This window comes from Rhamphochromis longiceps, linkage group LG2, assembly GCF_057381845.1.
Source record: "Rhamphochromis longiceps isolate RC_006_pf linkage group LG2, R_longiceps_female_GT1.1, whole genome shotgun sequence".
NCBI lineage: Eukaryota > Metazoa > Chordata > Actinopteri > Cichliformes > Cichlidae > Rhamphochromis > Rhamphochromis longiceps.
In genome coordinates, this window is record NC_140558.1 from 7,647,120 (window position 1) to 7,662,461 (window position 15,342).

The following is a 15,342-nucleotide window of genomic DNA, read 5'->3' on the forward strand; positions in this document are numbered from 1 at the left end:
CAGCAAGTCTGCCAATGCAATTTACCTCATGAACACATATTGCCTATCAATTTCATATCCAACACATGAGTAGTAGTGGTTTAGGGCTACTTTGCTTCTGCTCTCAGAAAATCCAATAGAAACTTCATCATGCTGTCACCTCTACCAGGGCCTGCAAACCCAGATTTCAGGGGTATGGCTTTCATTCCACCTCTATTCAGAGAGCCATTTTCTTTGATCACATTAGCTTTATTGCTCTTCTTATGGTTCCCTCTGTCTTCTCACTGCTACTCTATATCAGCCCAGGGCTATTGGTTTTCATTCTGTGGCTTCAATCTGGACCTGGACCAGGCCAAGCTAGACCAGCTTACAGTGACGTTAATTCATATAAAAGCTATATGAACAGCCAAGTTCAACTCCTGACTTCCCAAGCTCACTCCATCAATGGGGCATTACAACTGACAGAGTACATTAAAAGGTAAATATACAGTAATAGTAATTTGTTGATGAATGTAGCTTTTCTCAAATCCCTCAAAGCAATAAGGGTAAATTGATGTTCTTCCTCTGGTACTTTTTTATATTAAGGTTTGCTTGATGTCATATTCATTTCTATAAAATGCCAAAACATACAAAAAATCTGATCACAATACCATGTAGAAAAAAGATGGTTGTTTTCAGTGATGCTCTGCATCGATCTTTATTTATCTCAGAGCTACTGTGCAGTTTATTTGTGTCTAATCTCACCTTTGTTTTTACCAAATGAGCTGAAAAGCTCTAATTTCTCTGTAAACTATCTGCAAACCCCAGCTGATTAAAGAGGAGTCATCATTTGCTCTCTTTGACAAGGTTTCCTGGAACCCATGGGATCCAGGAAGAAGGCTCAATTCATCGCCAGTCAGTGGAATCCCAGACCAGAGATTTGTCTGAGAGGCAATTTACTGTCATTTGCCAGAGAGCGCTGGGCTGATGCATAAACATCGTTCCTAATATGCCAATTCATCATCAGGCAGCCAGGGGATTCTGGGTGTGTTCTGATCAAATTTGCACCCAGCGATGATGAGGGGCATGTTGGTTTTGCTGCAGAAAAGTGCAGATCCAGCTATTTGTCACGTCAAGCTACCAAAGGGGAGGCAGAGGAGGGAAGATGCACTGCACAGAAATAATATACTGCAAAAGGGAAGGAAGCTCAAAGGTGTATCACGGCACTCTGTTTATACTCAGCTAACATATGCATTTTTAGCCTTGTAGTTTGGGCTGATCTAACACTTTAGTCTAAAATAAAAACGGTAGATTGTCTGAAATGTTTTACAGACCTACTGACATTAGTGATCCCTTTACATGATGCCTTTCAACTATAGTTGAGACTATAGGCCAAATTACTTATTATACAGGATACCTCATTCAAAACGTTCTCGTCTGTGTTGGGCATTGTTTACAAATGTAGATACATTTTTAAATCTAACAATAATAATAATAATAATAATAATAATAATAATAATAATAATACATCACCGTATGACAATAGCCAGTGGTTTCAAGATTTCATTTTGGAAACTGTGTTCCCTCTCTTGCACATCACAGGAGGTCTTTACTCACAACTGGCTCCAAAAATAATGGATATTCCCTACAAATCATTATCATTTTGTAATGTATACTCATATGTCACTAGATTGTCTGAGACTGGGGTAGGGATTTCTTTGCATCTATTGAATATTTGATATGAAATTGGGTACAAATATATTCACACATTCTCAGCATGCTTTTAAATAAGTAACATTGACATTTGACTATATGATTTCTTTTTTCAGTACTTGGTTATATTAAAAAAAAGTAAAATCACAGTACCTGTATTTAGCAGGCATTATGAACATTGAGGTCCCAGTTTTTGCTAAACATGACAATGTAATCATTTTCCAAAAGCAGTGCTGCAGTAGTCTCACAGAGAGCCTAGACTTCTCTATCTCTATCATACCTTCATAATATGGCCCCAAAGATCACCTGGGAAAGCTATTATTACAGTCTAGTTATGCATTAAAGTAAAGCAAACAGCAGGGGGCTGTGTTACTAAGTTCATGTAAAATGAGAGCTGTTGTCATCACCCTAATGTTAAAAATGAGCTTTCTGAGATGTGTCTTGTGTTGCAAGGTGTCTCTTTCAAACCAGTAATGTTTCGGTTTTGGTGCCTTAAATCAAAATGCAAATGAAAGAAAAGCTAACGACAGTAACAAAATATTCAAATTCCAGCCATCTGGTCAAATTCTGATATGCTACCTGCCTCTTAACATGAACTTTGTCACTCTAAGAGTAAAGTGGATGATTTCCAGCTCACTTCTAGCTCCCTGTGTTTATTCTTGAACTGGTGTAGCTTTGCATCATTACCCATTCAGAATAACTCTTACTTATCCTATAGTGGGCTTTGACATGACTCCTACTGCTAAATACAGGCACTATGAACATTGAGGTCCCAGTTTTTGCTAAACATGACAATGTAATCATTTTCCAAAAGCAGTGCTGCAGTAGTCTCACAGAGAGCCTAGACTTCTCTATCTCTATGAAACCTTCATAATATGGTGCCTTAAATTACAAAAAAAGAAGGAAAAAGAAAGAATATGATCAATTAGCAGTTTTCATTTGTGTAAATTTTACTATATCTGGCATTTTTGTGCAGTTGATTGCGTAAAATGCATTGTGCCATTTTTTAAAGCTTTGGGTAAATAAAATTTAAAAAAAATCACAGTGATGATGCACATGTTCTTATAAATCCACAAGAATATGTATCATATAAAATACAGTTTGTGTTAAAGGGTTAGTGCATGCTCAGTTGGTACTAAGGAGTCCAAAATCTGCCGCAAAGATTTTCCCCAATGCCATTACACCACCCTCAGCCTGAACTGTTTCATGTTGTTTACACCAAATTTGGACCCCACCATTCAGATGTTACAGCATCACTCATCAGACCAGGCAAGGTTTTTTCCAGTCTTCTGTTGTCCAATTGTGATGAGCACATGTGAATTAGCCTTAGTTTCCTGTTCTTATCTTTTAATCATTCTCTGTAAACCCTGGAGATGGTTGTATAGGACAGCCCCAGTAGGTCAGCAGTTTCTGAAAGACTCAGACAAACTTATCTGACAACAACATTCAAAGCCACTAAAATTATCCCCATTCTGATGCTCTGAACTTCAGTAGGTTATTTGTCTAAGATAATGCCATGGCTTATTGAACAGGTGTAGCCGAACTCACAAAGTGGCTGTTGAGTGTATTATAGCACGTTATTTCTGGACAATCTATGGATTGTCTCAGGCAGGCTTATTTGGCAGACTTGTTGTTCCATACAAAGTCATATATTTGATCATTTTTTCATGAGGTCCCTTTATATTTTTCTTACCCGCTTCATGTAGTGATTAGTTTGGTGTGCATGTGTTTTTTTTAAAGTTCTTTACCAACAAACAAACAAACTACAACAAAACTGCTGCTGAAAAGTCATTTAAAAAATAAAGCTGGTGTTATGGGTTTTGTTTTGTTTTTTCTCTGAGAAAATTTCATGAAAATTGCAAAAGCATCAACAGTAAATGGGTGAAAAATGTGTTTTTAAAAAGGCTGAAGCATTTCTTAAAATGATCAGGCATCATTATTAGTCAAGCTGGAGTAAATAGTGCATTTGCTATGGACTATTTTCAAATGCTGATCAATACACATTTTGTGCTTTACTATTTCCAGAAGCGGGAATGTTGGATGGACTCTAAACACCGTATCTATCCATCCTAATGAAGCAACAGGGTGGCTTTGCAATATTTTTAATTTGACAAAACAAATGAACAAGATTTTGGCTACAGAGAACATATCATAATGATCAAATCGTTGTGTTCTTTTGATTTGTTCATATTATGAAAAATACATAAAAAATTATGCCTGTATCTTCTAGTGACTTGATATGGGCTCTAATGATGAAGCCCACTAACAAGAGCCTCTGTGAAAACATTAGAAAACATTATAAATCAAAGCACCCTTTTTGTTTACCGACCAATTTGCCATCCGCATCTATTGATTTCAGCCAGAATGCCGAATCTTTGTCTTCCAGTTCTGTAGTGCAGCATCATCCTTCAGAGCCCAGACAGTGGCCTTCTGGGAACAGGAAGTGAATCAGAGTCTGCAGTGGACAGACTGACTCTGATGGCTCCCATCTGGCTGTTCTTTAAGGATTCCATCCAATCAAATTAGCTTTGATTGATCAACAAGTGCTGCCATTGGATGGTAGTCATGGCAATATAAATCACCCTCTCCCATCAATATGGATGGCTTCATTGAAGATGAGCAGTGGTGACAAAGTGTGCATGAATTTCGAGGAAGTTGACTTCCTCTTGTACAGTTTAGTAAATTTGAGGTTGCTGCTGGAGAGAAGAGAGATGATGGTATCAGGATCTTGCTGTTCAAAGATGGATGTGATTCAACATGAACTCTGGATTTACGCATGAAAAACTCATCACAGTTATCTTATAAAATGATTTTCTAGCATGCAAATGAGTGCGCTAATCATTACTTATTAACTGATTATAAAATTTCAAATACTATGCACTTACCAAGATACACGTACAACAAACACAGCTATACATTTTGTTTGGGAAGAAACCAAGGTTTGTTCAATTTAGCATCCATCTGGTATTCAACAATTAATTCACTAACAACTTTTTTTTAAATGAGGAAACATTGCCAAATAGAGCTTCACAAATTGGATGTGGGACTCAATACCACTAAAATATTCAAAGTAATGCACAAACAGCAGTTGGAGTAGTAAGTGCTAGACTGAAACATGTCAAATCAACAAAAAATGAACAAGCAAATCAGTTAAAATGGTGGCATGGTCAATTAAAATAGATTTTATTCACTTCTCTAAATATCTTATCAATAGCTGTAGCCAAAAGCTCTAAACAGAGGCAGTTTAACTTATCAGTCACGACTGTACTGTACTGTTCTACTACCTAGCATTATGAAGCACAAGCGGTATGCTATGTGCTGCAGAATGCATCTCCATTGGTGAGTTTCTTGTTGTTTCAGCTTCTAAAGCCACTGAAAACAGTGACTTCAAATTTGGGCCTGGCAATTTTGTGCTAGCCATGCCAGTGCAAGCTTTTCGCCACTGCGTGTCAATGGAAAAGCATGGAACCAGTTTTAGATTGGGCTCTGGAACTGCTTTAGTGGAAAATAGATAGTGTGGTTATCTAATCTAAATCTAAAGTGAACTGAAGTTAAGTAACTTCTAGTGAAGAAGTAGCTCACAGGAGGAATGATGGTGGGCATGACAATGGAAAATAAATTAGAGCGCTAATTAACTAAAGTGATATGATCCTACTCCTTATTTATCATAATAGATTTTCATGTATTGAGAATTATAAAACTGCTATATCGTGATACCATCTTTATTATGGGTGATACTAATGGGAGCTACTGTAATGTCCACCCCATGTGGTAAACTTCTTCAACTGAGTAATTATAAAAAAATGTGGAAACAAACCATTGAGCACAGCTTCTTCAATATTTCCGCTGTTATGTTTAGCTTTCTTTGCATATAAGTTTAGATCTATTTGTTTTATTGTTATTTCAAAGCTATTGTTTTAAAACTGAAAAAAAGGACTTTGTAAAATTAAAACTATATAGTACCTCATCTCAGTGGAAAAAGTGGAGAGAAACTTGCTTAAAAACACCAGCCATGGTAGATTTAGACTTTTTACTTTGCAGTAATAAACTTCAAACACTATTTGTGTATGAATGAATTGTAAAGTAGCCATTATAATTTAACCTACATGACTGTGGGGGTTTATAAGTATGGTGTCCATTAGTTGTTAATAAGGGTTGACTGAAGCTGTTCAGATTTCAGTCAAACACACCTGCACAATAAACTACCTCAAATCATCTGCATGATCAGGTGATGGCTGTACATCAGAGATGGGCAGTAACGCGTTACTTGTAATGCGTTACTGTAATCTGATTACTTTTTTCAAGTAACGAGTAAAGTAAGGGATTACTATTGCAAAAACGGTAATTAGATTACCGTTACTTTCCCGTAGGAACGCTGCGTTACTAAAACCGTGATTTTTTTGCGAGAATGTCTCTGTGTGCAGATCAACAATGGATCATATATCGATTGTGGGAGAGAGTATGTGCATGCAGCGTTTAAAGCGTGGAAGTACTGACCTTACTTTGAGTTTGATTCCATAAAAAGTGACAAAAACATTAGTGTCCGTTGTGCGTGGGAAGAAAACTTCTTTTTACAGTGAAAAAAACCCCTAAACAAGCACCGAGTGCGCAACTATGTACACTGAAAAAAGTCTAACATGCAGTCATTCATTCAATCTAATAAGTGCCATTCAAAACAGAATAAAATCATTGATTTGATTGTGAAACCCTTTCTTTTTGCATTTTAAAATACCACTTTTGATTTGGATGAAACTAAATATCTGTACAAAGGACACAACGCAAAGTTTTTGATTTCTCTCAAAACATATATTTCTTTTCATGTTGAACAGATAATATCTTTAATTTGAGTCAAAGTGATTTGCACTTGAACACGCCCACCAGAAATAGACCGGGACCCATTTTTATTCTGCATGGCTGCTGGAAACATCATGTCACATCTTTGATTAATTTCATCTGAAAATAAACGTAAGTAAAGCCAAGTGTGTTACAAAAGCTTTTATAATTTGTATTGCCAAAATTGCAGAAAATAACCCCATTTAAGCTGGGTCGACAGCCACCCCTAATTTTTGCATGATTGTAGCTGCTAGCTATAAGCTAGCTAGCTATCCTGCGCAACGTTAGAACTGGTTACCAGAAACCGACCATCACAGTCGGGAATACAAGTTAGTATACTGGTAAAAAACGGCTTTTTGCCTAACTAGCTAGCGTTACCACGATGCATCGGTGGTGGATAAAGCTAGCTAGCATAAGTTCATAGTTCATAACATTCATAGTATAACTCCGTGCTCCGCTTCGTTTGAATTTTTCTGGTGAGCTCGCGGTTTCTAGACACAAGCTTGTGTTTGTGCGCGCACGTTTGTCTCTCTTCATATAAATATCTGTGTGTTATGTGTGTGTACACCGAGCGCAAAAGATAATTATTAATGTGCATGATTTAGAGACAGAAATAACAAGCCAGCATATAAGATCAATGACATAAGACTAATTCCTTCAATTGACTTTCAGGCGCGGCTCGGAAAAATGTGCATTTTCTGAAGAAATTTTAATTTTAACAGCAAAAAATTGACCCTATGCCAAACTTAGTCGCTAATGGCTGGTCTGTAGACTGTTTGGTATGTCATGTTACGTATTTCTTGGTTTTTCTATGTAATGTGTTTTATAGAGAAGTAACATTATTCTTTTTTTTCTGTATGCTTTCAGAACCACAGATCGCTCCATCCATTCCATGGCTGAAGCATACATTTTCATTTAATCTGAACAGGTATCATTTTGCATTTACACTGCACATCCTTTTTAAACATTTCATAATAATCTAGACTCTCCCTCATTATCCTCTCATTCACCTTGCTGATGTGTTGAGGACTTGATAAAAGAATACATGGTATGTCCATATCTGTTCTGTCTCTACATGAGATGCAGTCTCTTGATGTAAATTTGACAACTCTGCTATTAAATGCAGTGATTAATGTAGGACAGCAACGATTAATCAACTCATCAAGTTAATATCTTAGGGTTCTGTATTGTTTTCTTTTTTTTTTTCTTGGGCTTTGTGGAACATTTATGAAAATGTTCCACCATTGATTTAATTTAATGATTATGCAATTCACAATCTGATTAGTCAAATAATTGTTCTAATAGTCTGTGACCAAACAACTATCAAAATAGTAGTTTATTATGGTCAAAGATTTATCAGGTGTGCCAGACTTCAGTTCTTCACTTGTACATTTTGTTCCATATTTTACCTCAAGATATCCCAGAAAGATGAAGCTGAGGAAGAGCTGCAGAGTACCACCATGGCACTCTTCGTCTTCAGGGACAACTCAAGCCTCCTACATCAGCCTCGAGACATCGGGATAATCATTGATGGTGTGGAAGTCCTGAATGAGTTGCCTTCTGTGGCAGCTGGAGTGGCAATGGTCTTTGGACTCTGTTATGCTCTTAATATGGAATATCCACGAGGATTCAGGTTCACCTTTGAGGCTCTTCAAAAGATTATGATGGAGCTTGACTTTAACAAGATGACCTCTAAGATTCGCAAACTTAATTGTGAACTTAACACTGCACAGTAGTGTGTTTGCATGCATGTGTGCATGTGTATGTGCACATGCATGTGCATGTGTGCTTGGTTATTTTGCTTGGTTGGCCTGCAGTGGTATTCTACATTCAAAATTTATAAGAACACCCATTTGAAAGGGAGATTTAAGTTGATTTCATTGATACATGTGTAGATTTTTTTTTTTTTACATTGTACAGGCACAGTGCACATATAAACATTTTTGAGTACTTGCAAATTGGTTTAAAAAGAGTTTTTATAATGGTTTTATGCCAGTTTTAGACAGGTTGCAGGTTTTATACTGGTTTTCAAAAGATTGCAGGTTTTATAAAACAAACATTTCTCTAATCATTTCTGCCGTAGCACTAAATCTGTATATTACTAATCCTCTCTATTGATTATAGTTAAAATGGTTTGGAACAATAAATAATTTTGAAATAATTGGTTGGCCAACTGTCTTGTTTTTTATAGGAAATGCAGAGCATTTTTGAACTGAAATGAAATGTAAAAAATATAGTTTGAATATATGTAAATCAATTACCTGGCTTCAACACAAACATATTAGTTCATGTTAATTTGGTTCGATGTGAATACATTAGGTTGGTTAAATTTCAATATATTAGCTTGGTTCAATAATTAAAATATGGTTCTATGTAAAAAAATCAATTTGGATCAATGCAAAATTTAAAGTTTCAGTCAAGTCTAGTAATATTGTTTATATCAACATAAAAGTATCAGGTCATATCAAGTGACTCAATTTGGATTCTATAAAGCCAAATATTTTGGATGTGACAACTGGACATCATTTTTTTTAATTTGAATAGGGTTATTTTTTTTTACAGTGTAATGGGAATTTCACAGAGAAACTCGCGGATTCTTCAACTGACCGCGGCACACCTGCACCAGGGTAAACCTCCGCCTACCGCAGTCCTGCTTTACAGGTGAAAATAGAGCAAAAGGACCCAGTGTCTTTGACTTTCTTTATTTTCTGCTGTGTTTTACTTGCATCTATTTGAAAGACTGAGTGTAAACACAAAAAATATTTTATTTTATTTGCTGGAATGTGCAGAAAATAGGTTTAAATGTTAAACTAATTTATTCAAGTCAGAGAATGTTGCATATAATTAAATTTTTGCTTGATGCATAAAGTTAAAAGATTAAAACTGATAAAACAAGTTAAAAAAAAGAGACTTTTCCATTTGATTACATTTTGTATGATGGATTATGCAGAAAAAGTAGAATTGGGCTGAAAGATCTATCGCTTTAGTACCTATTCAGGTTGTAAATCGTGTTTTTAAAAAGTAACTAAGTAACTAAGTAATTAATTACTTTTGAAAATAAGTAATCAGTAAAGTAACGGGATTACTTTTTTGGGGAAGTCATCAGTAATTAGTTACTGATTACTTTTTTCAAGTAACTTGACCAACACTGCTGTACATCAGCTTAAATAAATGGTTATTTAATCTGTCTTACAAAATGTTTGTGAGAGACACTGTTTGAAGTTTTGTTACAGCAGTTCTGTTACAGCAGTAACAATATAGCACCCTGACAGCTTGTGATATTGATAAGTTCATTACCATTTGTACCATTTATACCAGATGTACAAGAAACAATAGATTTGAGAAGACCTGTTTTTGTGCATGCAGGGTTATTGTCTCTTGTTGGGACTCTTTTGACTATATGGAAATAATAATTCATATGAGCTGCCTGGTGATTTATGCAGATGGAGTCTGGGGGCAAAATAAAGAGTCTAATGTACAACTGGGGCCACGTGTTTAGTCTGAGCGCATCAAAAGAATATGAAATTGAGAACGGGGCACGAGGCTAAACAAATGAGCAGCTTTAGAAATTGATAGCAGGTGTTTACATGCGGCATTTTTGCATATTGTAATGTCGAAGCAGGGGTGTGTAATAAACATTACAAAGCGTTGTATAGTCTAATAATCAATGTAACTCACAATGACCTTGACGTTTTATGATGGATTGGGAGACACGGCCTACTGTAATTGCTGCCCAGCCCTCCCTCCCTCTTTCCTTCCTTTCACCCTGCCGCCTCCGCTCCTTCTCTCTTCCCTTTTTTGACATTAAAAACCGCTCCATCATCCTCGATGCGCCGCCTTGTCGCCTGCCGCTCAGATGACCATTAATCGCTTAATTCCAGTAAACCTACGTGCGCACAAAAGGCCCCTGTCTGCTGCTTAATGCATGTGTGATTAAGCTTTTAGGCCGACCACACGGCATTATTAGCAAGCAGGTCCTTGTATAGAGAGCCAAATGCCTTCAGGGGGCCCGAGGGTGGTGTAGGATAGAGGAGGGGTGGGTGCGGAGGGTGAGAGGGGAGGCAAGTTAATGACACTGACCCTCACTTCCCCAACAGCTATTCAATTCAACAATAATAACGGGTCACGCAGCTGATTTATGAGGCTCAGGCTAATAATTGTCAATTGCTAATGCGGGGGTTGGAAGGGGGTTAATGCCAGTAGACTATGCTAAATAAAATATGCTTTGACCCCACTGGGGGGAAAAGCAGGAGGCCAGAAAAAAAATGACAGATGATTTTTCAGATTGCCCCCCTCCCCAAAAAAGCTTGTTGCAGTTTAACTGAGTCTAAATCACAACGTGGTTCGGCGTCTGTGACTTAAAACATTTATCTGGGACCTGACTCTGACTCTAAGCCTGACTCCGGCCTGCATACCCCATCCGTCCGCCTGCATGGCTGCAATAAATTAATAACAACCAAACAATGTGTCGTGGAGAGGCGGATTCAATTACCAAGTTTATTTACAGGGAAAATCTCATGAAGGCCATTGACCAACGTTAAACAGCGCGGGATGAAACGATGACAAGAGCTCCGATAAGAATTTAATTCCATCTCATTTCAGACGATTTTATGAATCAAATTCTTGAACACTGGCAAGAGATTTAATGATCACATCTTTGCGAAATCTTATTTCAGGACCGGTCGATGGCATTTCTCTGCGTTAATGTCGACTTAGAGGTTGGAGTAATTTAGTAATTGATTCCTTGCCTGGCTCTCGCCCGTGCCAAGGCCGCGTTTGAGGGTAATATGTTTCCTAATCTTATCCACTGGAATAAGATTTTTATGTTAATCCACTGGCTGGTCTCTTGGTCACTTGGGAAGAGCAGATAAAGGCTCAGAGGGGCCAGAGAGGCCAGAGGAGACGAGCTGTGCTCTGCTGGAGCTGGCTGCAGCATCTGGAAGACAGTTAACGTAAGATAAGAGGGAAAAATTACACACAACACAACCTGTAGTCCACGAATTCAAAACAGTTACATTCACAATTTATTACGTGATCATTATAAACCCATAAAGGCGAGATGAAATGGCGCTAAGTTGATTTTTCCCCCTCCCTTCTTCTCCTTTACTGTATCTGACGATCACCGTGACCTCTGGTGATCTTATTTCATAGATTTTAACAAGCTGTAAATGCACATAATATTTTCTCCATAAAAATACAAAATACACAAACAACAACACGAGACTGAGCCTGCTCGCAGCAGGCTGTATCCCTGGCGTCTTTTGTGCTGGCTGAACGTTTTTTTCTGCAGACATGGAGAAAGACACCAGCTTCTAATTGAATTTTGCCTCTTTCCCAGATGTCACTTTCCATCTGTGCGCTTGGAAACGCGATGCGCCTTTTACGCACCAGCCTGGAACACCTTAAAGTCTGATGTTTGATCCCCCCACTCCCCCCACCCCAACCCATCCTTTTGAGTTAACATATTTTGGGATGTTCAGTTTTACATGGTGAAAAGAAAGTACACCTAGACAAAATATCCAACACGAATGTGATTTATTACAGAATAATTGCCGCCCATTAATAATAACCCGAATTATTAGTGTAAAGATGTAGCAAAGCCTCCTTTCTCATCTTGTAATCGTTTTTCTCAGATATTTTTCACGCATTTTGCAACTAGAGGGAGACCTTCTATCCATCCCGTCAAATTGAGACATCAGACTAAATTGCCATGAGAAATCGTCCCCAAAATGAATTTTTTATCTGCTCCAGAGCCCCTCCCCTGCAACACGCGGCCTTATTAATAACCGTTTTGATAAGCGTAGGATTTCCTCGGGCGGAGGAGTGAGACATTGTAGGTGAAATGTGACAGCGGGATCCTCCCATCTTTCTCTCTCTCTCTTTATCCTCCTCTGTTACTTTGCCTTTTCAGGGGAGTGGATCCATCCAATCCATCCAGAGACAATGGCATTTTGTTCCACTTTTTGTCCCTCCTGTCGACCCGCATTCCTATATTGCTGAGCAACGATAGTGTGCACTAAATGGAGAGGAGTTCCTCCCATATCCCTTCTATTGTCCGGCACTTGCCAAGGGAATTTAAGGTCTTGCACACATCGCGTTTTCCTGATTTATTTAAGTGAATACATATGGTTGAGGCCCTTTATTTGCACCGTAATTACGAATTAAAGGACAATTATGTTAGTGTAAATCACTGTTTCTTCCTCACTCACGGTGTTTGGAAAAGGTGCTTTGTATGGAGAGTGTTTCAACCTGCAGCCAACAGACCCTGTGCATCCACATAAAAGCTGACTGCACGTCTTGCATCGTGCAAAATCTTTTCAAAAGTCATTGAAGTCAACTCACATTGCAGATTTTCTCCTTTCAGATTTTATATTCTCACATCAAAACAAAATCAAACTGCGGCTTTGGGTGCCAGCCGAACCAGCTGAAAGAATTAAAAGATGTTGAAACTATAAAAAAGGAGGCGTTTCAATAGCTGGTCTATGGCGGAGGGACTATAGACCACAAGAATAAAGAGCAGCTTCAGTGAAAGAAACCGATGGCTAAAAGCTATAATTGTATTTGCCTCGGCGAAATATCAGAAAAGACTTCTCGTTCCTTTGAGCGTTATTAGATTAATTCCCAGAGATGGTTTCTTTTCTCGCTGCCAGACGCGTGGAGGGAGGACGGTGAACCATTTGGCTCTTTGGTTTCAATAATCAAATTAACCATTTGGTACAACTTTTGGGTCCCAGCTCGTGTGTAGAAAGAGAAAATAAAAAAAGAAAACATTTACATAATAGGGACGGTTGTGTCAAGAAAGAATTAACTTTTTTCTGTTCTCATTGATCCCTGGGAAGACAATGTACACAAGGAAGAAAAGGGAGAAACACACTGCAACACGTCAGCAATTGTGGAGAAAAATAATTGATGGCAGAATGCAAGCAGGTTTTCTATTTTTTTTTTTTTTTTTTTTATTTAGCGGGAGCTGCACCTTGTTGTGTTCGGTGCCACATTCAGCCTCATATTCCCCCCTGTTTCAGTTTAAATAAAGCAAGTCAATATTTTTACTAAAAGGCAACAATTAAAAAAATAAAATCGTATATTTTATGTCATGGGGCTATAAATGGTGCACAGTCTATATATAGCTATAGAATATATAGCTATAGGTAATATATCTTATTTTATTTAGTGCCGCTATTTAGAATATGAAATCTTTATGTCTGCTAGCATTTTTCCAGTAAACGTCTACATTGTTTTTATATCAGCCTACAAAAATTATTGTATATAAAACTCAATATTATGACAAAATCAAATATCTCCGAGGTACTACAGTTACAAGAAACAAAGATCCATAAAAATCTTATGATGACGTTTTATAGGTTTTACATATTACAAAATTTTGTCTTAATGTCCAAGCTGATAGCCTCAATATAATAATAATAATAGAAAATACTAACATACTCTAGTCATCATTTTATCCTCAGATTATTATAAGAATATTATTGTAACACTTCGATGTAGGGCCACTACTCATATCAATCACCCAAACATGAACAGAATAATAAATTCAATAATCAAACACTTATGTGCTAAATTTAATAAATGCACCGTAATTGCTTTTTCTTCTTTTTGTGTTTCGATCATTTGAAAGGGAAAACTCGCTGCTTCAACAGAGGACTTGAACTCGGTCCAGTGGAAAAAAAGAGGAAGAAGAAACGCATCGAGAGTGTAAGCGCCATACAAAATGGTTCACCTTATTACGCAAACCAAATTAACCACTCAGCCAATATTGTGAGCCTAAGAGGTCCGATGACTGCCTCGCCAGTTCGTTACTTTCATTAGAAAGATGTTATTTGCCAAATAAACGGAATAATGAAAGTAATAAAGACAATTACAAACTCATTTGAATCATAAAAATACACCCGGAAGTTTCGGGGAGATTATACTGCAGCTGAGCAGGAAAAGATTTGGAAAAATGTTGGCAGAAAAGGCAAAATTTAGTATGAAATCGAAGCCGGAAAACACGTTTATTACCGCGCATAAATTCCAACACGTTGGGCTTTGAGCCCATGGAGACAATTTCCACCTTTCTTTCTACCTCCCCCTTAATAACAGCAACAAAGTCGTGAACCACAAATGATACTGTCCGGATTTAAAATCGAGCTGTGTCTAAGAGTTTCGTGTTAAATAAAACCCGAAGAAATCCAGACAGGCGATACTGCGTGCAGGTAGCACACATTCAGTTTAAAAATCATATACGTGAATGCATATCTCGTTTCTTTTTCTCTAAAGTTGATACAAACAGGTAATTAAAAAATTAAACCAGGTGCTTTTGTAACAAATTGTTTACCCCCAATAAAAATATAGATGGTTATAAGAGATAAAAGCCGACACGTTTGGCTTCACTGCAGAAGACCAGAGTCAGGATCAGTGAAAATAGTCGGAGCAGACGGGCAGAAAGAAGAGGTAGAGGGGGAATACTATGTGAAATCCTGCCCAAGGTATACGGTCGCTTAAAAGGCTTAAAAGCTTGGAGAAAATTGGATCAGGGAGAATCGTCACCCAACTTTCATTATTTCCAAGTGGTGTGATTGAATTAAAGGGCAAGATGGTGGTTGGAGAGGAGTGGGGTGGATGGGTAGAGGGGTGGGCGGCGGCGGCGGTGGTGGTGGAGGGGTGCGTAATGGCGAGGTATTAAATTCTAATTAGAGATGCAGGGGATCAATGATAGGGAGGTTGGACAGCCCGGGCCCCCAGTGCCAGCCCAATAGACTGATGAGTTATTGTCATGTAAAAAAGCGCTAGCAATAAGACCAAACGCTTTGCTATTGTCCAAGCGGAAAGAGCCAAGTTTAT

At 37.8% G+C, this 15,342-nt stretch overlaps 1 long non-coding RNA gene across 1 annotated transcript; it reads left to right on the forward strand.

Moving 5' to 3' along the window:
* The first annotated feature begins 6,302 nt into the window (after positions 1-6,302).
* LOC146676912 (uncharacterized) lies at positions 6,303-9,054 on the forward strand. The gene is made up of 3 exons (XR_014913049.1): positions 6,303-6,636; positions 7,372-7,432; positions 7,920-9,054. It is a non-coding gene; the product is annotated as an uncharacterized LOC146676912 (long non-coding RNA).
* Positions 9,055-15,342: the final 6,288 nt, after the last annotated feature.